General features: G+C 42.6%; 1 protein-coding gene across 4 annotated transcripts in view; it reads left to right on the top strand.

Annotated features, from left to right (window-relative positions):
- Nucleotides 1-1,296: 1,296 nt before the first annotated feature.
- Nucleotides 1,297-22,549, top strand: part of NDRG3 (NDRG family member 3) — a 58,487-nt gene continuing 37,234 nt past the window's right edge. For 3 of the 4 annotated variants that reach the window (XM_054274450.1, XM_054274452.1, XM_054274453.1), the window contains exon 1: nt 1,297-1,339. The gene's annotated coding sequence lies outside the window, so the exon portion shown is untranslated. Of the gene's footprint in view, nt 1,340-4,713; nt 4,818-22,549 lie in introns of all 4 variants that reach the window. The other variant, XM_054274451.1, reaches the window with a different exon arrangement.

The following is a 22,549-nucleotide window of genomic DNA, read 5'->3' on the forward strand; positions in this document are numbered from 1 at the left end:
GAGAGCCAGGACAATGATTTACAGTCGTGTGGCAGGAAATTCCCCTCTTTCTACCTCTGTTCAAACTAGCTCATCTAGTTTACATAATCCCTAAAAATGTAAACAGCAGTATTGATATTTCTGCTTTTAGTGCCTGCACAAGTCCACGCTTATCTCCTCTTCCTTCCTCTCTAGGTCTTGGTAGCCCAAGCAAGTTCAAAGGTATTACAAAGAGCTGGAATTATGCTTGGTATTGTGCAAGAAGGGGCAGGTATTACTTGTCATGGTACTATTTAATGGCTTTTATATGAAAAAGTATCTATACGAAACAAAAGTTAAATGTAAATTAAAAAATTGTCCAATTAGAAGAAGGTTGGTGGGGTGTAATATGCATTGTAGGGGTCTGCCCAAGGGACAAGCAACTTAAAAGCCAAAGTCCATTCAGAGCCAAGCTGAGAAGGCACAGCTGGAGACAGGCACCTTCCTGTAAGGCAGGCAGGGAGGAGGGCACTGGGCTGAGGGGCAATGACACTTCCCAAGGGTGGGCTGGGGCTCCCAGGTGAGGCTGGCCTGGCCATTCGGGCCTCGCTGGGTACGCTCAGCTCCACCACGGGGCCATCTCAGCCAGGCTGGCTTGAGCCCAGTGATCACTTAGTGCACACTTCTGAAGAGGGATCGCAAAGAAAATCCCGATCCTCGTAGGGAGGCACAGTCAATACAGCTGGTGTGGTCTGCCTGAACTGCTGTTTGCTCCAAGACTTGTTCAAGGGCAAAGACCACAGGATGGCACCAGAAACCAGGGCACAGGCTAGGTTTGGGAAATACCTCGATCCTAAATGTTTAGGGTAAAGCCTTACCGAGGGTAAGGTGAGAGGCCCTGGAAATGCCACACTACTCCGGGAAGGGAGTGCTTCCCCTTGGAGACGCCCCTAGAAAGGGGGAAAGGCAGGAGGAGGTGGAGGATAGCAAGCGCCTCCGCGGAGCGCTGCCAGACAGGTAGCGAGCTTGCTATGGGACGGGTACGGCTGTGGCCCTCGAGCGGGGACGGAGGGACAGCTGTGCTCACAGGACGTCACCCTACCGAGACACGGCAGCACCGGCGTGGTCCCGAGCCCAAACGACACGGCTCCGCCCGCGACGCCCTCACGGTCGGGGCGGGGCCGGGACGGGCCCTGCGGCGCGCACAGCGAGGCGGCGCCATCTGCCGGCGGGAGGGGGAAGCTGCGAGAGGCGCCGCCCGAGGGCGGTGGGGGGCGGCGCCATGTTGTTTGTAGTCCCGACCCCGCGCAGGGGCGGCTTCCGCGCAGGCGCAGAGAGCTCCGTGCCGCGGCGGGCGGAGTGCGGAGGTGCCGCGGTCCAGGTGAGTCCCAGGCCGGCCCCGCCGGCATCCCCCCCGCACTCGCGGGACCCCGCGGAACCGCTGCGGCTCCGAGACGCGCGGCTGCCCCTGGACAGCAGGTGCCACGCGGCAGCGGCGGGCGGGCCGGAGTCAATAGCAGCCGCGCCCGCGGGCGCTGTGTGTCCCGCCGCGCCCCGGCGCCGGCGGGGGTGATTTCGCCGCGAGGGGGGTTGGTGCCGCCGCCGTCGCCCGCCGAGACGCGCCGCTGAGGGGAGGGGGAGCTCAGCGCAGCCCGGCGCCGCTGTGAGGCGCCGGCCGAGGGACCCGCTCCCCCCGCAGGAGTGGGAAATGATCCTCGTCACGCCGGGCTGCGCTGGGAGTGGGGGAAACGCCTCGGAAGTGCCCGAGGTTATTGCGGAGATGGCTTTTTCATGCAAATAACGGACGGGAGTGCGTCGGGCGTTCTGATTTCTTTCAATTTATAGCTTTTCTTTATGGTATTCAGATCTCAGAATTCTCGTTTGTATTATTTAGTTCGGACAACGCACACTGGGTGTTTATCTTTAATTCGGCCCAGCCTTGTAGGGATATGAATGGGAAGGGAATAGCTTTTGAAGATTTTCGTTGGCTTGTTACATCATGTCTCTTTTTTCTGTTTAATGAATATTTTGTATTTAGTGTAAGTCACAAGGAGTAATTAAATGCGTTGTCTCGAAATCAGAGGCTTCTGGTACCTTAAAGACAATCATTCTAAAGGGCGCTACAGAAGATGGGGTGTTACAGAGCAAGCGAGGCCGTGAGCCCTGTCCCGGCGGCTCTGGGGGGGTGTTGGAGCCGCTGTGCGATGGTGTCGGGATAAAGTACAGTCACAGCAGGAATTGCTGTGAGGTTGTGACTTGGTCACACGCGTGTTTGCTCCAGAGAACAGGAACTGTCTGGTGAGGATCAGGGGGTTGTGTCTGGGAAATCCAGAGGAGTTTTTGTGTTTGAATACTGAGGTGATGAGAGGATGGGGGTTACAAGTGGAGAGGAATGGAATACAAGTATGTAAGGCTGGGTTGGACAGGGCTCGGAGCAGACTGGTCTGGTGGAAGATGTCCCTGCCCGTGTCAGGTGGATTGGTATTGGGTGAGCTTTAAGGCCCCTCCCAACCCAGGCCGTTCTATGAAGAATCTGGTTCTGCTTTGTGTGTCAGGCATGCTTGTGAGTTTCCCATGGTCAGAGGACTTGGAGGCTCATTGCTTTAGCTTCTGCTTTGCCTTGTCTGTAGAAACATTTGTCTTCCAAATGATGGAGCCTGGCAAACCAGGTGCAGCAGAGCATCAGTCTGTGGGAAAAAGCAGAAAGGTGATGTAGAGTGAGGGAGCTCAATTTAAAATTAACATGAAAGTTTTCTAGCACAATTATTTCCTTGGGCTAGGCGAGCAGACCTTACCAGATGTCTCGCTTCGTGAACTGGGGTGGAGCACTGAAGAAAGCACTGAAGAAGCAAAGTGATCAGTAAGATTCATCTGGATTATTGGCCACTGGACTGGGAATTGTTGAGGGGGCTCAAGATGGGCAATGACTGTTCCAATTTCAATTATTCATTTGGAATTTTGAGCCTTGTGTGGCACACAAAGTACCGTGTCTTAGGGCAGCAGCTTCATGTGCCTTATATTTGCCTTGTATGAAGATGTTTGCAAAGGTAGAAGCTGGAAATATTACACAATGAAAATTTAACAATATTATAGAATTAAAATTATACAACTGCTTGAAGCAGCATTACTGGAGCCTGTAACTGTATTCCTAGCTACTCATTCTCCATCTGAGGTTAAAAATTAATTGAAATTAATAAAGGTGTTTGATTTGGATTTTTCTAATCTCATCTTCAGAAACCCTCCAGTGCTCCCATTTGCAGCTCTTACTTCACATTGGTCATACACAGTCCTCAGTGTTTTCCATTGGAAAGTGTAAGTGTAGTGGTACCTTTAGATTTCAGAAGTTTTATTACATACAACATGTAGTATGATTCCTTAAAGATATGCTAGAAAATCTTTTTAGAGATACTTCTGAGACTTCTTTTTTAAACATTCTTCTATTGTGTGCTCAAGGCAAGCATTACAGCACAGTAGTAACATATAGGTATTTCAGTAAGAAGCACAAAAAATATAATGGTAGTATAGTTTAAGGATGAAAATAAAAACAAAAAAGAAAGCAATTCAGCTTTATATTTTGGGGGGGATTGTTTTTATGTGTAAGAAGAGACTAGGGGTTTTAATTTTTAATTACTTCATTTTCATTCTCACAAACAGTATCTTAGTTTCTTCCTGGAAAATGGCGAAGCCAAACCCTCAGTTCTGTTTCCATAGGCAGTGCTGACACCATAACCCTCCCTGAGCAGAGCTTATCTTGTGCTCATTGTGTCAGCTGTGTCTTGGATAAAAGTAGATATGTCAGTGCTGCCCATGTTGGGCACTGTGCAGGGCTGGCTCAGGCTGTTTCAGTCTGTGAGTATGATGGCCTGGTTTAACCTGGGATGGTTCCAGGAGCCTGAGGAGTGGTTTGGTAGCTTCCTTGTGTAATGTGGAAGACAGTGGTCCTGTTAGGTGTCTCACTACTCCTCAGTGGTTTCATGTTTATGTGGTTTGGGAGGAATAACAAAATCCTGTGTTGCTTCTCTCTGGGCATTCTCAGTGTCCTGGCCAGTCTGGTCTGTTGTTAAGCAGGGCAGGTGTGATTTGGTCCTGCTGTGAAAGGGTTGGGTAACTGTGCCTACTGTTGTGCAAAGCAGGATTGATGAGAGGCTTCAATAACCTCACTTGGTTTTCAGGTCTGCTCTTGTAAATTCTGAATTACAAATGGAATTTATGGATTTTTAATGACCTTATTGATCACTCACCATTTTCTATCTGGTCATATCCCATTGTATTCTGTGACTGGTACAGCACCATTTATTATGGTAATCCAATGAGTGCTGTGGGAAGCATGGAAGGAATAGCTCTGTTTTCATTTGGCTCTTGTCCTTTCAAAGCTTGGATGCATTTCTGTATTTACATGGGCCTAGTTCCCCAAAGGGGTTTTCCTTATTTACGTAATATAAAACTAGGAGAGGTTATAAATGTAATGTTTAATTTTAAAGTAACCTTTACTATTTGGTCATATATAAATGAGACTCTCTTTGTAGTTAGCAGATGGACTAAAGATGTGTAGCTGCACTATTTTTTCTGTCCACAAGAGCTGGAATTGTGGCTTTTACCTGTGTGTTTGAACAGAGAAAGTAGGCAATCAGTTACTTCCTTTTTATCTCTGCTTTGCTGATGAAGCTGTGTGTTACATCTTAAACTGATCAAAAGACTGGCTTCCATGCCAAAGGGGTGGTCACATATTCTTGCTCTCTCTTGTACCACCTTCAGCATTTACTGGAGGTTTTCCTGACCCAGTTCAGTTTGCTGAATAATCAGAGTACTAATCCAGCCCCTCTGTGTCCTCATCTCCCCAGAAGATCAGCTTTTGCCAGGTAAGTAAGCTGAGTGAGTTCAACAAAGGTCTGAGGAGTACCAGAGACATAATTGATTTTTGTCATGTAAGAACACTGTTCTTTTCTAACAGTGACCAAAAAGAGAAGATCATAAGATCAGGATGTGTAATATAAACCTTTGCCTGATGGCCCTCCTGTCTCTTGTCATTTGTAGGATATCAAGAGGTAGATGTTGTTTGCTTTTATTTTGTTCATGATAAATGTACTTTTCTTCTGTGAACTAGCCCTTGTCTCCCATCCATTTAAATGTAAGGCACTGCCACATCCCAGGGGAGATTTTCCAGAGCACAGAATCACCTTGTAGGTGCTGACTAGCTCTGTTTTGTTTTGAATTTGACAGTTGCTGGCTTCATTTCCTATCTCTTAGCTGTTGTATTGTTTGGACACAGTGAATAACTGATCTCAATTTACCTTCTCCATTCAGTTGATGATTTTACAGATTTCTGTTGTATGTCACTGCAGCAATCTCTGTTTCCAGGCAGAAGAACCCTAGCCTGATTGATTATTTCTCATTTGTATTTTCAAACCTTGTTTCCTTTTAAAAAATATTTTCCTTTCCATTTATGTTCCCTTGAAAGGAAGGAGCAGGCACTGCATCCAGGATTTAAGATGTAGCCATTCTATATTCTTATATGGTAGTTTCATTACTAATAATTGTCTAACATTATTTTTTCATGTGTTCAATGTCTTTGAACTGATGCTTTAATCAATCTGTTGTGACTCCAGCAAGATTTTCTGAATATTAATGGTCAGTTTGGAGCACACCACTCTATATGTGAAATAAGGACTATATATCTTCAGACTGGAACTTTATTTGTGCTGAACTTAATCTGTTTTATTTCTCCATTATTACTCTTAGAGGGTTTTTCTGCAGATCTTCAGCCAGCCTTTCTCTTTGTTCTCAGCATAGCTTGTATCCTCGGGAGACTTTCACTGCTCCTTGCCCCTTTTTCTGGACTTCATGAATACAGTGTGTAGTAGAGTGCTGCAAAAGGCTCCTTGCAGTCTCTCTCCCTGGGAGAATTGACACTTCTGCCCCCCCCCCGTGCTTTCAGCTGCGTGTTGGTGCAGGCAGGGGCTCTCCCACTCAGGGTTTTCTGCAGCTGTCCATGTTGGCTGTACAGCCAGGGGAGGCTCTGCCTGTCCTGTGCCCTCAGTGAGCCCAGTCTGCCATCAGCTTGGGCTGAAAATGAGCCCAACAAATTACAAATTGATGCTGATTTAGTAGTGTTGTACTGGCAGTATACACATGTGGGAGTTTAATTAGAATCAGTTCAGTCAGGTAAGTGCATATCTGTGCTTGCTGCTGCTGATTGAAACTGCGACCTTATGGGCTGGACTGCAGTCTGGTGTCTGTGCATGCACTTCCTATTTCAGATGGTCCCATTTGATGCTGTAGTTAGATTAACACAGCTTGGTGTATGAATTACACCTAGGTCCTAATTCAGTTGATTTTGTGACTGTGTCTTTGATGGTTTCTCTGTGCTGAGGCAGATAAACAGTCTGACCCTGGGTTAACCTCTGGAATTCCTTAAACAAAGGCGGTGATTAAGGAAGGGGTTTAGTGCATTATGTAAATTAATGAGGATCTAGTAATACTTTTTATCCTATATATGGACCTTATTGTAATTAATTTATAAGCATAATAAATACTTTAAAAATATAACTGGAAATTCACAAATTTTGCTGCTGATACCCTTATAGTGTGTTCTAGAATTATTTGGTGTCTGTGTACATTTAAGTTTTATAAATACAAAGGACACAGATCTTTATTGAAATTTCTGTTCTCTAGATTGATTTTTCAGATGTGTTCTTGAAAATTTGCCTGGATTCTCCAGTACTGTTGTCACATGTAGTTTTCTGCTGAGGGTTTTTTTGGTCTGTTTTTGTGTGGAAACTGAAGTTAGGTGCTTGTGTTTTTAACAGTTTCTTTTGGCTGTAGTAGTTTTGGCTACTACTTAGCCAGTAGAATCTGGGGGTGGGGGAATGGTTTCAGGATGTGAAGGTTATTTCTACCTTTGCATAGGTAGAAAGAAAAACTTGATTTGTGTAAGTGTGTAGTTTTATGACTCAGATTGGAAAAGGAGAGCTTGTTTCCAGATGGCAGATGTGATTTGGGGAGTGGTTTAAGTCTGCTTTTCTGTTCTGCCAGCTCACGTGCTGCATGGTTTGTCTCTGCCTTGGTGGAGAACTAATACAACGGCGCTGGGAGTGCTGGGCAAGGACTGGCCGCTCAGTTGACAAAGAAGTGGTTTTAATCATTGTATAAGAGCTCTACATTTGCTATTTTGCTTATGCAGTTCATTCTGATATGGTTTTCCAGAAAGAAATGCCCCTTGTTACAAATTAAACTTCTTTTCTCCTTTAGTTTGGTTAAAAAGGTTATCAAATACATATCATATGGCCCCTCCGGAAAGGCAGTTAAGATTTTTTTTTTCCTCATTTTACAATGCCTTTGGGCTTGATCCATTGGCTGACCTAAAGAAAGGCACAGAGTTTAGTGAAAATCTTCATGTGGATTAGCTCAGCCACAGAATAAAATTCTTCTTTCCTGACATGTTTTAAGTAGTTAATTGGAAGCATTCATTATTGGGGTAAAAAATCAGTGAGATTTTTTTTTATTACTTCTAGCAGTAGGTGGGTGGAACACTCACCAGGTGTTGCTGCCAGTTCATGTTTATTAAACAGTCTGTGAGGTCACTGGTCAGTGCGTGGCCTCTCTGCTCTATCCCCACACAGGTGAGCATGGTCAAGTGCCTGTGGGGGTCCAGGACTGCTTTGGAGTTGAGAGCAGAACTGAGGGACCACCAGGCTGCTGGTTCAAAGTGAGGACATTATTCAGCGTTTTAAACTGTGCAGTGTCTATATCATGCAACCACTGTAGCTGCTGCTGTAGTGTTGTGAGAAACATAAGGAAGTTGTTGCTTAGAAAGTTTTCCATCAGGATGTCTCCTTGGTGAGTCCTTGGCTTGCCTGTGTTAGCCTGTGGTGCTGGGCTGTAGCCTGGGTTGTGTCCCTGGCTGTAATGTGACTTGGTAGTGTCGGGCACCACACTAGTTAGTGCTGCTCTGCTGTAGAGCTGAATTATTGTAACTGAGGAGTTGGCATGATCTAGGGCTCTCAACTGACATTTTTCAGTTACTAACCTGTCATTGCCAAGATTTCAGCACAAATGTCTAAGTTGCAAAAGGGCTGGACTTTTCCAGCAGAGTGAATACAAAAGCACAGAGGAGGCTGTAGCTTTGTAGAAAAAGAGCTAATGGAGTAGTTCAGGTCATTTTTGCTGAAGTGTCATTCTGTTTTTTCCCACTGCCACACTGAAGAAAAAGCGAGGTCTCCACCACAGGGAGGAGCAGCAATATGGGCTGTGTGCTGCAGAGATCCAGGTGTACCCCAGCCTGGGAATGCTGCCATGTGTGGTGGGGGTCTTGACATAAGAGAGTAAAGGTTTAAAATATTTTTTTTTTGCCACACTGAGCAGAACCATTGCCCAGATATTCAATACCTTTTGGACACTTAATTTCTGTATTTGTAACTGCTTTAAGTAGACTTGGAGCTCATGGCTATCCTGCCCCTGGACTCAGCTGTGGGGTTGACCACATGAGGCAGGAGCCAGAGACAAGTTGCCTGTGATTTCAAGGGATCACAAAATTTTTCTAAGCTTCTACTAAAATGCCCCAAACAACTCAAAGTATTTCCTGCTGCCAGCCAAGCTTCAGGAAGCACCTCCATGCGTGGGTGAGCTCTGTTGCTCTCCAAATGCTTTTTTTCTGATCCCTTCAGCAGCAGTTCAAATCTTAAAAATATGAGGATTTCTCCTGTTTCCAACATGCAAAAGAGTTATTTATGTGGAATTGCAAAGTGTGATGCTTGCAGTTGGGGAAGCTTTTGAAAAAACTTAAGGCCAGATTGTTTTTTGTTGTCCTGGTGTTTGAATATGTGCTTGTCTGGATGTATTGCATGTGGTCAGAGGATCTGTGACCAGACTCTTTGGTCATAGTAATTGCTGACTGATTTTTTTGTGGCTGTGCTCCAAGGGAAGGAGCCATCTCAGGTCTGTGAGGTTACTCAGAGGTGTTACTTGCTTTAAAATTAGTTGACTATGCTGCAGCACTCCCTGTCACTCACCCACTGTTCCAGTTCTCACCCCAGACCTGCAAGGAAGTTAAAAACCTTTGCTGATCTGATTTCCTTGGGGGCTATCCTGGTGCTTCTGAAATTCTGTGCTGGCATTCTGGGAAGCATAGAGATGGAGGTGCAGGAATAAAAAATGCTGTCATACTTGCTTGCCACCACCCTCCCTGCCCAAATCTTACTTTCTGATATATCGATATTTTGGGTGGAAAACGGAAGATTTTTTATGATTTAGTGTTTTAGTTATTGGACTGAATGATCTTAGAGATCTTTTCCAGTCTTAAGGACATGCCACCTTTCTGGTTCCCCTCTGGCCTGAGATAGTCATAGCAAAGTGGTAACAGACACTTCTTGTGCCTTTCTTAACCAAATGTTTTTTAGTGGTTTTGTTTGTTCGGTCTCCTGTTGATGTTGACTGTGTCTTCATTAATTCTTTGTAAATGCATAGGAATGTTGGCGATAGTTTCTGAATTTTAGGTAGCCTGACAGGCTTGTATCCAGGTATTTGAGCAGTTCTTGAAATCTGGGAAACAGCAGTGTCAACACCAGGGCTGCCTGGTCCCGTGTACTTCAGAAGCTCCAAAAGAATAATGAACCCATCAAGCCTTTGGATAGTGTGGAGCTTACACTGTGAGCAATGGCTTTTGATGTGACATTTGGTAGTAATGGCCTAAATGAAGTGTTCTCAAGGGGGATTCTAGGCTGCTATAATTATATGTACGCTACACTCACACCAGTATAAAAATGTCTTTAAAACTATTTGCAGAGCTTACCAGTTGGTTTCTCAGGAGGGGAGGGTTGGGTGCCTGTTCCTCATGAATGCATTCCATTTCTGGCAGTGGTTTTAGGTGTTAGATAATTATATTTCCTTACTGAACATTGTTTAAGGAGTCTGCCATTCTGCCTTTATTTTATTTATTTATTTATTTTTTAAACTGTGGTATCCTGAAGGAAGCAGAATTTCTGTAGCAATTCCAGCAGCGCTGGGAGGCAGCGCAGAAGCAGCTTTTGGGAAGGGACAGTGAGCTCAGTGCTTGTGTCTCTTGATGCTGAGCTTCAGGAAATGTCCTCAAGAGCTGGTTTGATCTGGGGAAAAAACTTACTTCTTTTTTCCTTGTTTAAAAACATGTTTTTGAGGTTGTGAAACAAGCCCAAGACAGCCTTCAAATGCCAGCTTTGGAAATTGTGCTGCATAGGATTTCTCAGACAGATGGAGGAGACATTCACTGAGCATTTTATTATCTTTTTTTTGTCAGTAGTAGAAGAGTAATGCATGTTTTTCCTTGGGCCTTATAAAAGATAACTGCTTTTTCCCCTCTTGACTTAAATTGTTTTATTTTTCTTTAATAAAGACAGGAGTTTCTTAACAATAAAAGTAATAAAACAGTCGGAGAAGCCTGTGCTCCCTTTAAAAAAAGGAAGAAATAAGAAATAGGATAAAGTCCCTAGTATGGCATAGTAAGCTATAAAGAAATTAGAATTACAGTAGAATAGAAATATGAATTTTAAACTGTGTATAAATGCAGGAGAAGTACTGTCAGTACTTAATTTTCATAAAATAACTGTTTAGGCACATATTACTCAGCCATTTAGGGAGGTTTCCAGAATATGAATCTCTCTGCTTTCTCTCATTGGTAGATAGTAGTTCTTGGGGAAAAAAATTGGAATGGCTTAAAACACATTGCACCAGAAAGCTTAAATTGTTATCTGATCACTAATTCTCTGAACTGAAAAATGTTGTAATACAGATATCTTGCTTTCCAATAGTTTTATTCACTGATGTGATATATTAATGTTTTCTCAGATCTCTAGTCTTCAACTGTTCTGGGCAATGGATTGATTATAAACATGGCGCTTATGCTATTTTTATCCTAAGTGAACTGCTTATGCAGAAGTCATCATCAATCACCTTGTTGGCCCAAAAATTACTTAAGCAAATACAGTCTTTGTATTGTCAAAACATTCAGTAAGGAAAAGCTGACAGAGTTTAAATCCTGATCTTTAAACATTTCATTTAGTGAAGTCTGAAGTATTTTTAGCCTGTCCTTAATCACTAGACTCACATTTTCTTTTGTGTTTTTAAGGAAACACCAAGGTTTTGAGCAGCAGTGATTCCAGGGTCTGGGACCTCAGCTTTCAAGACTGGCACTTACCTTTCCCTCCATCAAGGGACTTGTTCCATGCCCTTGGTCTCTGCTTCCCTGCAGCAGGGTTCAATAACCTGTGTGGATCAGAGGTACAGGGAAAGCCAGGCTGTGGGGAGCAGAGGTGCCTTCCTCCTAGCATCTTCTGATGCCTCTGAATCCTGGGTGCAGTTGCAGTAGGAGGGGGATTTCTTTCTCTTGTCTGGCCAAGCAGACAAGGCTGCAGTGGTTTCTGAGCAACTATGAGAAAGTTCCATCCTTATTTCTCTGGCATGCCTGTATACTGCTGATTTTTAACAATCACATTTTAACAATGACAGCTACTGCTTCTTCCTCTGAGCACCTGCATTAACAGAGTCACCCCAATCTGTGTGGTGCTGTGCTGTTTCTCTCCTGCAGTGGCTTGATGAAGAGCCATGACTTTTATTACTGCTGATTGCATAGTAGAAGGTAGAAAACAGCTTTCAATCAATGATGGTGAGGGTTCCATTTTCCTCCAAGCTGTCTGCAAAGGCATTGCAGGAGAAGTAGCCTTGGAGCTTTTACGTCTTTCTTGGTTTCTTCCCTGATTATGTCTTCATTTGGAGGAAAATCAAAACATTTAATCTCTAACTGGGGTGAATGTTTAACAGGAGTGTATCACGTGCCACTGTATTGAGCTTCAGTGGAAATTGTTGGTCCCTTCATTCAATGCAAAGTTATTTCACACTGACTCAAAAGATCCCAAGAGAAACAAGACTACTTAATTCCGATGCGTGGTTTGGTAAAGGAATTGAAGAAAAAAAAATTGTGTTCCTGTGCCAAACAGGAGGTTCAGATAGATGGAAGGAACTGGTCTCTGACTTCACTATATTGAGTAATATTGACATAAGAAGCATTGCCTGAAGGGTCCAAGAAGACCAAGAGTACAGCCTAGAAAGAGATAATGATGAACTTACTCAACTAAAGCAGATCAAGCCATTGTTTTGAAAAGAAATGAATGCCTGAGCTTGTGATGATTCCCTCTGCACCCTTTGTTTCATCAAAGCTCTTGGACAAGGAGAGGAGAGGGTAGGATTTCTCTGCAGTGGATGGATACTTTTTCTCTTTGCAGCTCCTAATGTAGCTCATACACGAATGGAGCAAATGTACATGAAAGGGCTAATTAAAAAAAAAAGTTGCAGTCAACTTGAGGTCAAGAGAGAAGTATATGAGCGTTACATTTAAAATTATGTAGTAAAATATTTTTAATGAAATTCCCAACTCTGGGAGTGATGGGGGAAGCAGAGCATTATGTCAAAGGTTGCATAAACATTTATGAAGGTTTGTGGCAGCATTAAGGCACACTTCCAAAGAGAAACTCTGATAGATCTCCCTGAGGAAGTCCTATAAAGCAGTAAAATCATATGAATAATCAACACTGGAGCCCATTATCAGCATAATGAGCAAACTCTTGAGTAAAAGAGACCTAGAAAAGAGAGAGGGAGGTGATGAGAGATCAAAGGCATGGAATTAGAAGAGAGGAGACGTTAAACGGTTTAGGACTTTGCTCCTCAGAAGGAAGCCATTGGGAGGACAAAGGGAAGTAGTAAAGCTTTATGAAAGGGTGACTGGTGCAGGAGGTGAGTGAAGAATAATTGGCATTTCTGAGACCATGAAGACTGTTGGGACATCCAATAAAAATATAGCTATAAATCAGACAGATGGAAGATCTATTTTATACAGTGTTTTCACAATATTAACCATTGCCAGAGAATGATGTGGAAGCCAAAAGCACAGAGAAGTCAAAGTTAGAAAAAGAAACTGAAGACAAGTGACATTTATTTGTATCAATAAACATACATTATCATAGTTAGCTCTGAGGAAACATGAAAAAAATCCTGTGGCACTAAGTGAGAAAGCAGCATTTTAAATTCAGCAGTGATGTAATGTGGCTGGACAACAGCCCCCACTGTATGTGTACAGTGATGAGCTCTGAATTGGTTTTCCAGTCAGAGGCAGAACTGGGGTTTATAATAGGCAGCTCTATCAAAATATTATCCTATTGTTTAGAAAAGCAAATTGAAGGTTAGATGCTTGTGGAAAAATAAGTGATCAAATTAGGAAACAGTGGTGTGTAAGCTCACAATGCAGCTGTGTTGAATGCTGCATGGGTTCTAGTCCCATCGCCCTCAAAGACCCAGTGAAACAGGTAGAGATTCTGAAAAGGCTGATGTGAATGATCAAAGGTGTGCAATGAATTCCTTGTAAAGAATAATAAATAGATCAAAGCTCTTCACTTTCAAAAAGATGTCTTTGAAGAGGATATGATGCAAGTACAGTCTTAGCAGCATGGCATGTATGTGAACCCATTATTCACTGTCTCTTTTGATAAAAAATTTTAGACCACCAAATGGAAATAGTGGGTTGCAGGCTCAAAGCAAAGTGAGATATTTCTAAAGTGGGAGCAGGACTTCCTCCTTTCTCTTTGGCATCAAGACTTTAATCTGTTGGAACAATTTCCTGGATTTAAGCTGATTTATTCTGCAGTTAACACTTCATCAGAACGCTGTTCATGGGGCTTTGTAAGATTAGCTGTAGAGCTCTGTGCACAAGAGAAATCCTTTCAAATGGTGGAGTGGGTATATGCAGCCTGGCAAGCTAAAATGGCCCCTCTGATCAATTTTCATTGGGAAAATCAGTACAACTTCTCAAAAAATATTTTAGTAGAAATACCCAGTAAAGTCAAATACAGTTCCTGCGGCTCAGGACATTCAGCCTCACCTTGTGTGTGGTGTTTTCAGGTTGTGGTTGGAGTATTAAAACATCTGTGACAGCAAGACCTAATATGCCCTCTTTGTCTGATCATTAGCTGGGATGGTGGCACTTTCTAACACTGTGGTCGTAGTTCCAGCTGCCTCTACTACAAAAATAATACAACATTAAAATACCAACCAGTTGCAATAGCATTGTTTTCATATTGCTCCACAGGAGTTAGAAAAGCAGGTGGTTTTGGATTCATGGAAGCTGGATATGGCTTCAGTGTGCAGGTACTATTTATTTGCTGTTTGTCACCTATGCTTTGTTATGTTTGCATATTTATTGGCAGAATTAATTTCTTGCAGTTTTAGGCTGATGTAGGAGCTTGCTAAGCGCTTCTTTACTGAATTGTAAAGACAGACTTCACTAGCTTAAACTCATAAACTACTCAAGTGAACTGTGTTTTTCAGTTGTGTTTAATATCTGCTCCTGACCTGCAGAAGGGCATCTAGTCACAGAAGCATGTCATTATTTCCAGTTCATTAAATAAAAGCTATAATCTGCAAATCCTTGAGATATTTGGAGTTTGAAAGAGTAGGGAGTGGGGTGGTGCAGTCTGCTGGTATTGCTGAGCTAGCCCCTCATGGTCACTTGTGCTGGCATGTGGTCTCGGGAACCTTGTGTCTCCCTGGGGACACCTTGCTCCTGAGCAGGGCATGGCTGTGCCCAAGACTGAACCTGACTCTTGAGGTGCTGAGGAAATGTTCAGTGGTAAGGTGAGTTACTATCATTTTACTTTTAAAATGTTATTATGATGCAGAGTAATTGAATTACTGAGGTTTCACAGACAACTAAATGTCCTGGGCTCTGTGGGTGCTTTCAGACCTCTCCACTCGTCAGCTAAAGCTCATTAGCTGGAATTGCTGTGCACAAGGCTCAAAAGAGTATCCATGCTTTGGTTCCCTCATGGTGGCTTAAACAAATATGATACTCTTTACAGCTGGGCTTGGCACCTGATTGTACCACAACTCACCAGACTAATACTGTCTTTCTTACATCTTATGGTACGATTACCCTTCTTCAGAACATTTTAAATATTTTCTGAGGATTTTTTTAGATACCCCAACTATAACACTGCAATGCTGGACATGGGGTATGTAATAATACAGCTGCCATTTTCCAAAAGGATATGGCAATGAAGCTTGGAAAGGGAGGAAAAAAGAGTAATGTTGGAATGAATAAAATCAATACAGAAGTAACTAGGGCTTTCATTTTACGTCTAAGATGCCTGCATCAGCTTAAATTCTGCTTAAAGGTTAACATGGGAGAAATGTGCAAGTAATATTATGGAAAGGAAATACTACACCAAGTAAAAGTATTTGGTAATTTCTCTCCAGGTGAGTGTTGGCAAGCCAGCCTGTCTGTAGAGAAGATTTTTGTCAGGCTTTTTTAGGGTTGAGGCTGGCATTCTTATCCTTGCTGTTTGCCAAGGGCATTGGAAAGTTCCATCTCTGGACAGCATGTGTGGGCAATGGGAGTTGTGACTGCTCAGAGCTGTTCAAATGGTCTGTCAGAGTTAGTTTTTGATAAAATCTTCAGAATGTGCTACTTTATATTGCATATTTTGGGAGATTTTTTTATTGGTGGGGTGAAAGAGTGATTCTGTAATAATAGGTCAAGCTCTTGATAATTTTTGTGTCTCAAGGAAGAAGTCTCAATATTTCATGGGTGAGGCTGCCTTACTGTTTTTCTGCAGCACAAAGTGTGAGAATAAATAACTTCTGTGTTCACAAGGAACAGCAGTGTTTCAGTGCACTGGGGAAGAAGCTTCTGCAGGACTCAGGAGAGACAGACACTGCCTGAAGTACAGATGGATGTACAAGCAAAGGGGAATTATTGTCTGGTGCTCTTCTTTTGCTGTATCCTAGACATTTGCTCTTGAACTGAATCAGACTGATGATGCAATACTCAGGTCTTGCACAGTTTTTCACATGCTCTTTTTCTGGAAAGTATTGAACATTTTTCAGAGTTGGCAATCAATTTAGTATTAAGCTTGTTATTTTGATATATTAACATCTGCCCTGAAAAACTTACCAGAAAATTAATTTCTGCTCCACCTATGCCTTTAATGTGAAGTATCTGAGTTGACTCCTTATTCATTATAAAACAGTTTTAGAAAGGGAATTTTAAAATTCTTCTGATGTGTTCATTTTAATTTTTCTTTTTATTCTGGCTTGTGATATTTTCAGGTTAAAAATCTCATTGATTATACTACTTGCAGCAAAGGAAATTCCCGTTGGATAAAAGGAAACTACTTTTGCAATTAGAATGGTATGTAATGCTAGGATCTACATCCTTAGAGATTTTTAAATCTATAAGGCCCTGAACAACTGGATCCAGCTTTGAAATGACTCTTGCTTGGAGAGTAATCACTCCTCCAGAAATCTCTTCCAGCTTCTATGGTTCTGCAATTGCATCCAGGGCCCAAAAACAGAAACCTTGCCCATGTTCCTGCTGTGCTGTCCTTACCTGCAAAAGAGGCTGTGATCAGGCTTCTGAGAAACTTCCTCTTAATTCTTAACTGAGGAACTAGTTTTAGACTTGGGTGTAGTCAGCTTTTTCCTTCATTGTTGCTTTGGTGTGGTGCATCCTCATCTCATGCTGATTTCTAGGGGATGAAATCAGGAATTGATCTGCTGTAATCAAGTCTTTCTAAGCACGGAGGGGTTGAGCATTAAACCCATGTGATGGTCCACCTTTATTCAGGACTAGAGTATTAGAGTTAAATAAATTGTATTGAGATCTGCAGTTAGTTTTGAAAGAAGTAAAATCTTCTGGGGGTCTGTTTACAATAACTGCACATCCTAGTTGGCAATTGCCCCTGGGATAATGGATTTCCATTGTAAGATCTGTGATGTGAAACTGTGTCCCGTCTCGGCTGTTCTAATGGCCTGGAAAGGTTCTGGATGGCCTTGAGGCAGCCCGAACTCCAAAGGACGAAAGGAGTCTTCAGGTTTTTCAGTTCTTCAGTGTTGTTTATTAATTCTTACCTACAATATTTTCTCCCGGCCCAACAGAGGTCTGCACAGCAAGTCAGCCATGAGCACACTGACTGCCCTCGGGGCGGCCACTTATTTTTATACCAAAAACTACGTGTAAGATATTTACCTTTTCCTCCCACTGCCTTTCACCCTTATTGACAAGTGCACATTCAGTAAGAACCAATCTCAAAGTGCCACCATCACCATCGAAGATGGATGACAAGAAGAAGAAGAAGGACAGGACACGCCCTAATTCCTCCATCTTGTCTCCTAGAACCCCCCTGTACCGAGATTCTAAAACCTGTGTTTCACACTATAATTAACCTATCCCTTCACCACTTATCCCTGTGTGATCCTCCCATCCTCATACAGGTGTTGCGTCCCATGCAGGATCAAAGTCCAACCACCAAACACTTCTGGCAACGTTCCAGGACCTCCGAGCCCCCCAAGGGTTGTCTTGGCGACTCTGCACATCAGGAGTGATGTGCTGAGTTCCCACAAAACTGTCTTAAGCATGTGAATATTTTCTATATTCCAAATGTACTTAACTGAATTTCACTTAGTAGGAACTACCTTAACTTGCACTGTTAAAGTAAACTCTGACTTGATCTAACCCATGGAATTTGGTGTGGAGAAGTTTGGGTAAGGAAAAAAGAAGTTACTGCTTTTACCTGGTAGATATTGCAAGCAAAAGCTATACAGATTCAGCTTACCTTTCTAAAAACTGCTCTTTTTTTTGTATAAGTTGTTTACCCAGTTCAGTTCACACAGTAGATAGCTTTGGTTTCTCATTTTGATCACTCAGATTTTAACAGGAATTGGTGTGGGGGTGAATGAGGAAAGGGAGGGAAAGAAGGATGGAGAAAAAGGGAAACAGAAGTTCTGTTAGCATTTTAGGAAGGCAAGGGCTTGGATCTTAGAAGTACAGGAGGATGTGCCTGCTGTACTTTGCAGATCTTGGGCAATAATGACCAGAGCTTTTGCAGGAATAGCTTATCTTACAAGCAGCCAGAACCAAGAACATCCACTGGAAATCTAGAGAGCAAATTGGGTTTGATTGAACGTGCAACCTGGTGAGTAGGTCAGTTTCCTCCTTAGGCCTATCTGACGGAATTTGGGAAGGCGTGTTTGGTGCAGAGTGCCACCTGCCTTTGGCTTCCAGCTGCTTGCAGAAAAGCATTCCTTATTTTATGAGCGGTTTTATAACTGACTTCAAACACAAGTCATTTTTATGAGTGATGTTTGGCTTAAGTAGCTGGTGTTTTCTGTCCTATGTCTCTGTTGTATTTATGCATGTGTTTGCAAACTGCCCCTGTAATTTGTAAGGGAGGATGCTTACAGTGGCTGAAAGAAAATGTGGTCCATTGCTGCATCACAGAATCACAAACTGCTTTAGGTAGGAAGGGACCTCAAACAACTCATTTCAACCCCTTGCCATGGGCAGAGGCACCCTCCACTAGACCAGGTTGCTCAAAGCCCCATCCAGGCTGGCATTGAGCACTTCAAGGGGTGTTTCTACCCTCTGTGAAATAAGACATTATTACCTGGTTTATCAAAAGGCTTCTATCCACTTCAGAAACTTATAACATAATTGTCCATGCTGATGTGTACTCAGGTATTCATTTATAGCCCTAGTTACTTGTATCCACAGAGCACCATAAAGACTCTAATGAGTTTGTGAATATATTTCCCTACCCTTTTGTATGTGATCCTCAGCTTAGGCTGCAGGATTTGAAGGCAGTTCCAGAGGTCACTCACTGCATGTCTGGTCCTCATTACATGAGTTGGTTCTAATGTTTATGTGACTGTCTGATAAGCTGTTTGAGCTCACTAAGCCAGCAGAAAGCTAGCCTGGCAAAAAGTCTGCATGACACTTGCTCATGTGGCAGTCAAGCATGCCAGACCCCAAGGCAGGGTTTGGGTTGTGGCTGCAAGGGGATGGAGCAAAGGAGAGAGCTTAAGGGTCTGGGTTTTCTTTCAAAGGCTGTGAGGTGAAACTAATTCCTCTATATGTCCTGAACTTATAACCTACAACAAGGTAACTCAATTTAGCAAAATTAGAGTTCTGTCCTATGTTCTGTATACAGTCTGTCTAGATGGATTAGATTTATCATACCCTGAAGTTAAGTGCAGGCCCCTGCATATCATCCAGCAGTGTCCTGAGCATGTACATTGTCTGCTCTCTGATGCAGGTGAAGAGCTAGTGCTGCCTAGACACATGCTTTCTTACAATCCAACCTCAAATTGAAATACTTGATAGATTTAGAAAAAAATGATGGCACACAAGGAGTCTTTTCATCAGTCAGTTCACTGATCCAGGTGAAAGGTAGCCCTGGAAAAAACAAATGAGAGAGAGAATAAAGAGATCTGATTTGCCATGTTACAGCGTAATCATCAGCCTGGTGCAAGGGAAGGAGAGGGAGGAAGTTCTCTCTGGTGTGGGGAGGACAGGAGCATCCCTTTTGGCAGAAACTCACCCTTGTTCTAAATGAGTAATGAAATTACCTCCTGAATTGGTCTGTCCTGTATCCATTACTGTTTTTAACTGTGCTAAGTGAAGTTGCCTCTCCTGGCCAGCTGCCTCTGGAGGGACATGCAATTCAGCCTGACATAAACAAGGATGTTTTCTGTTTGGAAGCAAATTCACAGCCTGGAAATTCTGGAAGGGACAGCTGTGTGCAGTCATATTGAATCTGAAGTAATGGCACTGATACTTGAGAAGAGGGTGTCCTTCAATGGCATATGATAGGCCTTTGCCTTTTTAGGAAGGAGCTTGTTCTGAGAAGCTCAAGGAGCGGTACTGCATGCATAAGAGGATTATTTTATTAATGAAGAAGAAGGGATAAAAGGCATGTAATAAAAATCTTATTTTAGTAATGCATTTTTCATACAACATGGTCTTAAAGTTTGTGTTGGTCCTGTGAATGCCCCTTTTGCAAGCAGCCTGCAGCTAGAGCAGATTAAGATAGTGAAACTGCATCCCAAGACTTACGTTTGTCTTCTATGTTTTCGATATTCTGATTAACCATCAATATTTGATATTGAACAATACTTATTTGCTGTGATAAAACTTATGGACTCTCCCATGTCCACCATAGTGGATAACTTGAAATTGGAGCTGTTCAAGTGTTTGATCAGCTTTTGCCTGCAAGCATACTACTTTCTGATGACCCAAAAATTTTTTTCAAGTTTGAGTGAAGAAGAAAAGCTGCAAAGACACTGGAAGTGATTTAGATGTATATACATGCACAGCACAGTGAAAGGCTGTGAAAGAAGCATTTGTGTCTTCTTAGCTGCTGAGGAGCAGAATTATTTGTTCTTCCTGAATTTTACATGTGTCTGTGATGATTTTTAAGTTTAGTTTATCCAGACTGCACATATATTTGTGTGTGTATGTATTACCCTGTTCATGCCAAGGGATCACCTTCACCAGTGAATACATTACTATGTTGGGTTTAGGTTGTACAATTTATATATTTGAGTGAACACAAATTTTAAATAAGAGTTACTCCTCAAATTTTCTTGTGCTTTTGATTTCAATATTTTTCTTCTGTCCCAGTAGCACTCCCCACAAATGAACTAAAAAATATCAATCTAAATTGCATTAGAAAATATTAAAACTGAGGTCTAAATAATTCTTTGTTTAGCTATACAATAGCTTAAATACTGGTTCTTCACAGACAGCAAGAAGGCTCAGTTTGGTGGAATGGTTATATTATGGAATGGTTTGTGTTGAAAGGGTCCTTTAAGTCCACCTTCCACTAGACCAAGTTGTTCCAAGCCCCATCTAACCTGGCCTTGAGTCACTGCAATTTAATGTTTAGAAGCCAGTGAAAATGCAACTTTTTCAGTAAGATAAATAAAATGCAAAATCAGCATTAAATTTCAGTAAATTGAAATGTGATATTTAATGATAAAAATCGTTATTCAAATCTCATTTAAACAGATTTCCACTCCACCTTGCTCTGGAATGCTTTACTTTGCTCAATGCAATGTGTATTCACATTTGATTAATTTTTTTTCACCTTAAGTGTGAAAACACAGTTGATCAGTAGGAAGCATGGCTGAAATGAAGCAGAAACAAGCTTGAAAATAAAACTGCAGAGGAAATGAAGGATCTGGTGGAAAGCAGTCAGATTTCATCCTAAGCTGCTTAAAAGCATGTTCCTACTGAAGACAGCATTTTCCCCACTTGCCATGGGTGGGTGTGTGCTGGGGAGCAATTGAGTTCAGCTGCACAGTGCTGAAGGGTGGGCACACAGGACAGGGAGGAGATGGCAGGGGCAGAAAGTGCTGTGGATGCCTCAATAGTGATACTGCTGATTGTTTTGATTTGGGCAAACATGTAGCCAAAACCCTCAGGAGCCCTCACCCGTGCACGGGTGGGACGTCCTGGACTACAGGGCTGATGGGAGTAGTTAACCCAGAAGACAGAAAGCATCTTGGAACAGATCCATTTGAACATGTCCTTCACCATGAAACTGGCAAGAAGATCTCTGGTTTAGTCTGAGCTCTGTGGACTCTGACACTGGCTAACACTGGTGTTGCTTTAGTGGGATGCCTCTGGGCAGCAAAGGACATAGAACATCATGTGAGTAACATGACTTGTCACAGCTACAGCTGGTTTGAAGCTGAACAGATAAATTTGGCCATAACAGAAACCCAATTTGGCTAGCCTAGTTTGTTACAGAGGTAAACAAGTTCCTGGGTAAGGCAGTGATAGGCTGGATTGGAGCTCGAGCTGAGGACCCCAGGCAATCCCATTCAGTCCTGAATGCAGACCTATCATTGGCCAGTGAGATCTTGACCAATCAGTTGTTCAACTGCAGGAATTTGGAGCCCCCTGTAAAAGGGCACGTCCATCAACAAATATTGGCTGTTGTCTTGTGACCCTTGGTGCACTCAGTCGGGTGCCTGTCTCCAGCACTGCAACCCTAACATAATAATGGTGGTAACAGTCAGCTTATTTCATTTGCAAAGCCATTTACAAGGGATACCATTATCAGAAGAGACTTTTTCAAAGACAATAATTTACACAATTTTCATCACAGAAATTTCTCATTCCAGTTTATATCCTGGGTGTCACCACTCTAAAACTTCTTGGACTGTCCTGTATAGGGGAGCTCAGCATAGTTCTGTTTTCAGGGGCACTGATCCAGACAATGTAAAACACTTAAAGACTTTATTGCATTCTTGCTTAATCAGCCCTATAGTCAATGCCTGTTAATTCAGGCATTCGGCAGGGACAGCGTCATCCTTGCTGAGCTCAGTTACACCCATAGCAGTATGACATTGCTTTGAATTAAAATTGGATTCATCCAGAATTAATGGAAAGCTAGGCACAGACCTTTTTCTTACAAAACCATTGATAAATGTAGATATTGTTTAAACATCTTAGAAACTTATATGCACCAGCTGACATTTCTGTCCTAGGTGTAGCTCAGATTCCAGGGATGTAAAATCATGGCATAGGAAGCTGCTGTTGCTTTGCTCAAATGCAGTGATGCCTTAAAGAGCTAGGAATAAAACAAAACACTTTTGAGACAACATTATTATAGGAGGTAATATACAGGCTGGTCTTTATTGGGGGCCTCCAGGAGCAGATATGGAAAAATGCCAACCCCCACATAGGGTGAATACAGCTTTGTAATTTTAGCAAATTAGTATAATTGAC

Source organism: Melozone crissalis, unplaced genomic scaffold (genome assembly GCF_028551555.1).
Source record: "Melozone crissalis strain CALT ecotype California unplaced genomic scaffold, PUWL_Pcris_2 ptg000017l_1, whole genome shotgun sequence".
Taxonomy (NCBI): domain Eukaryota; kingdom Metazoa; phylum Chordata; class Aves; order Passeriformes; family Passerellidae; genus Melozone; species Melozone crissalis.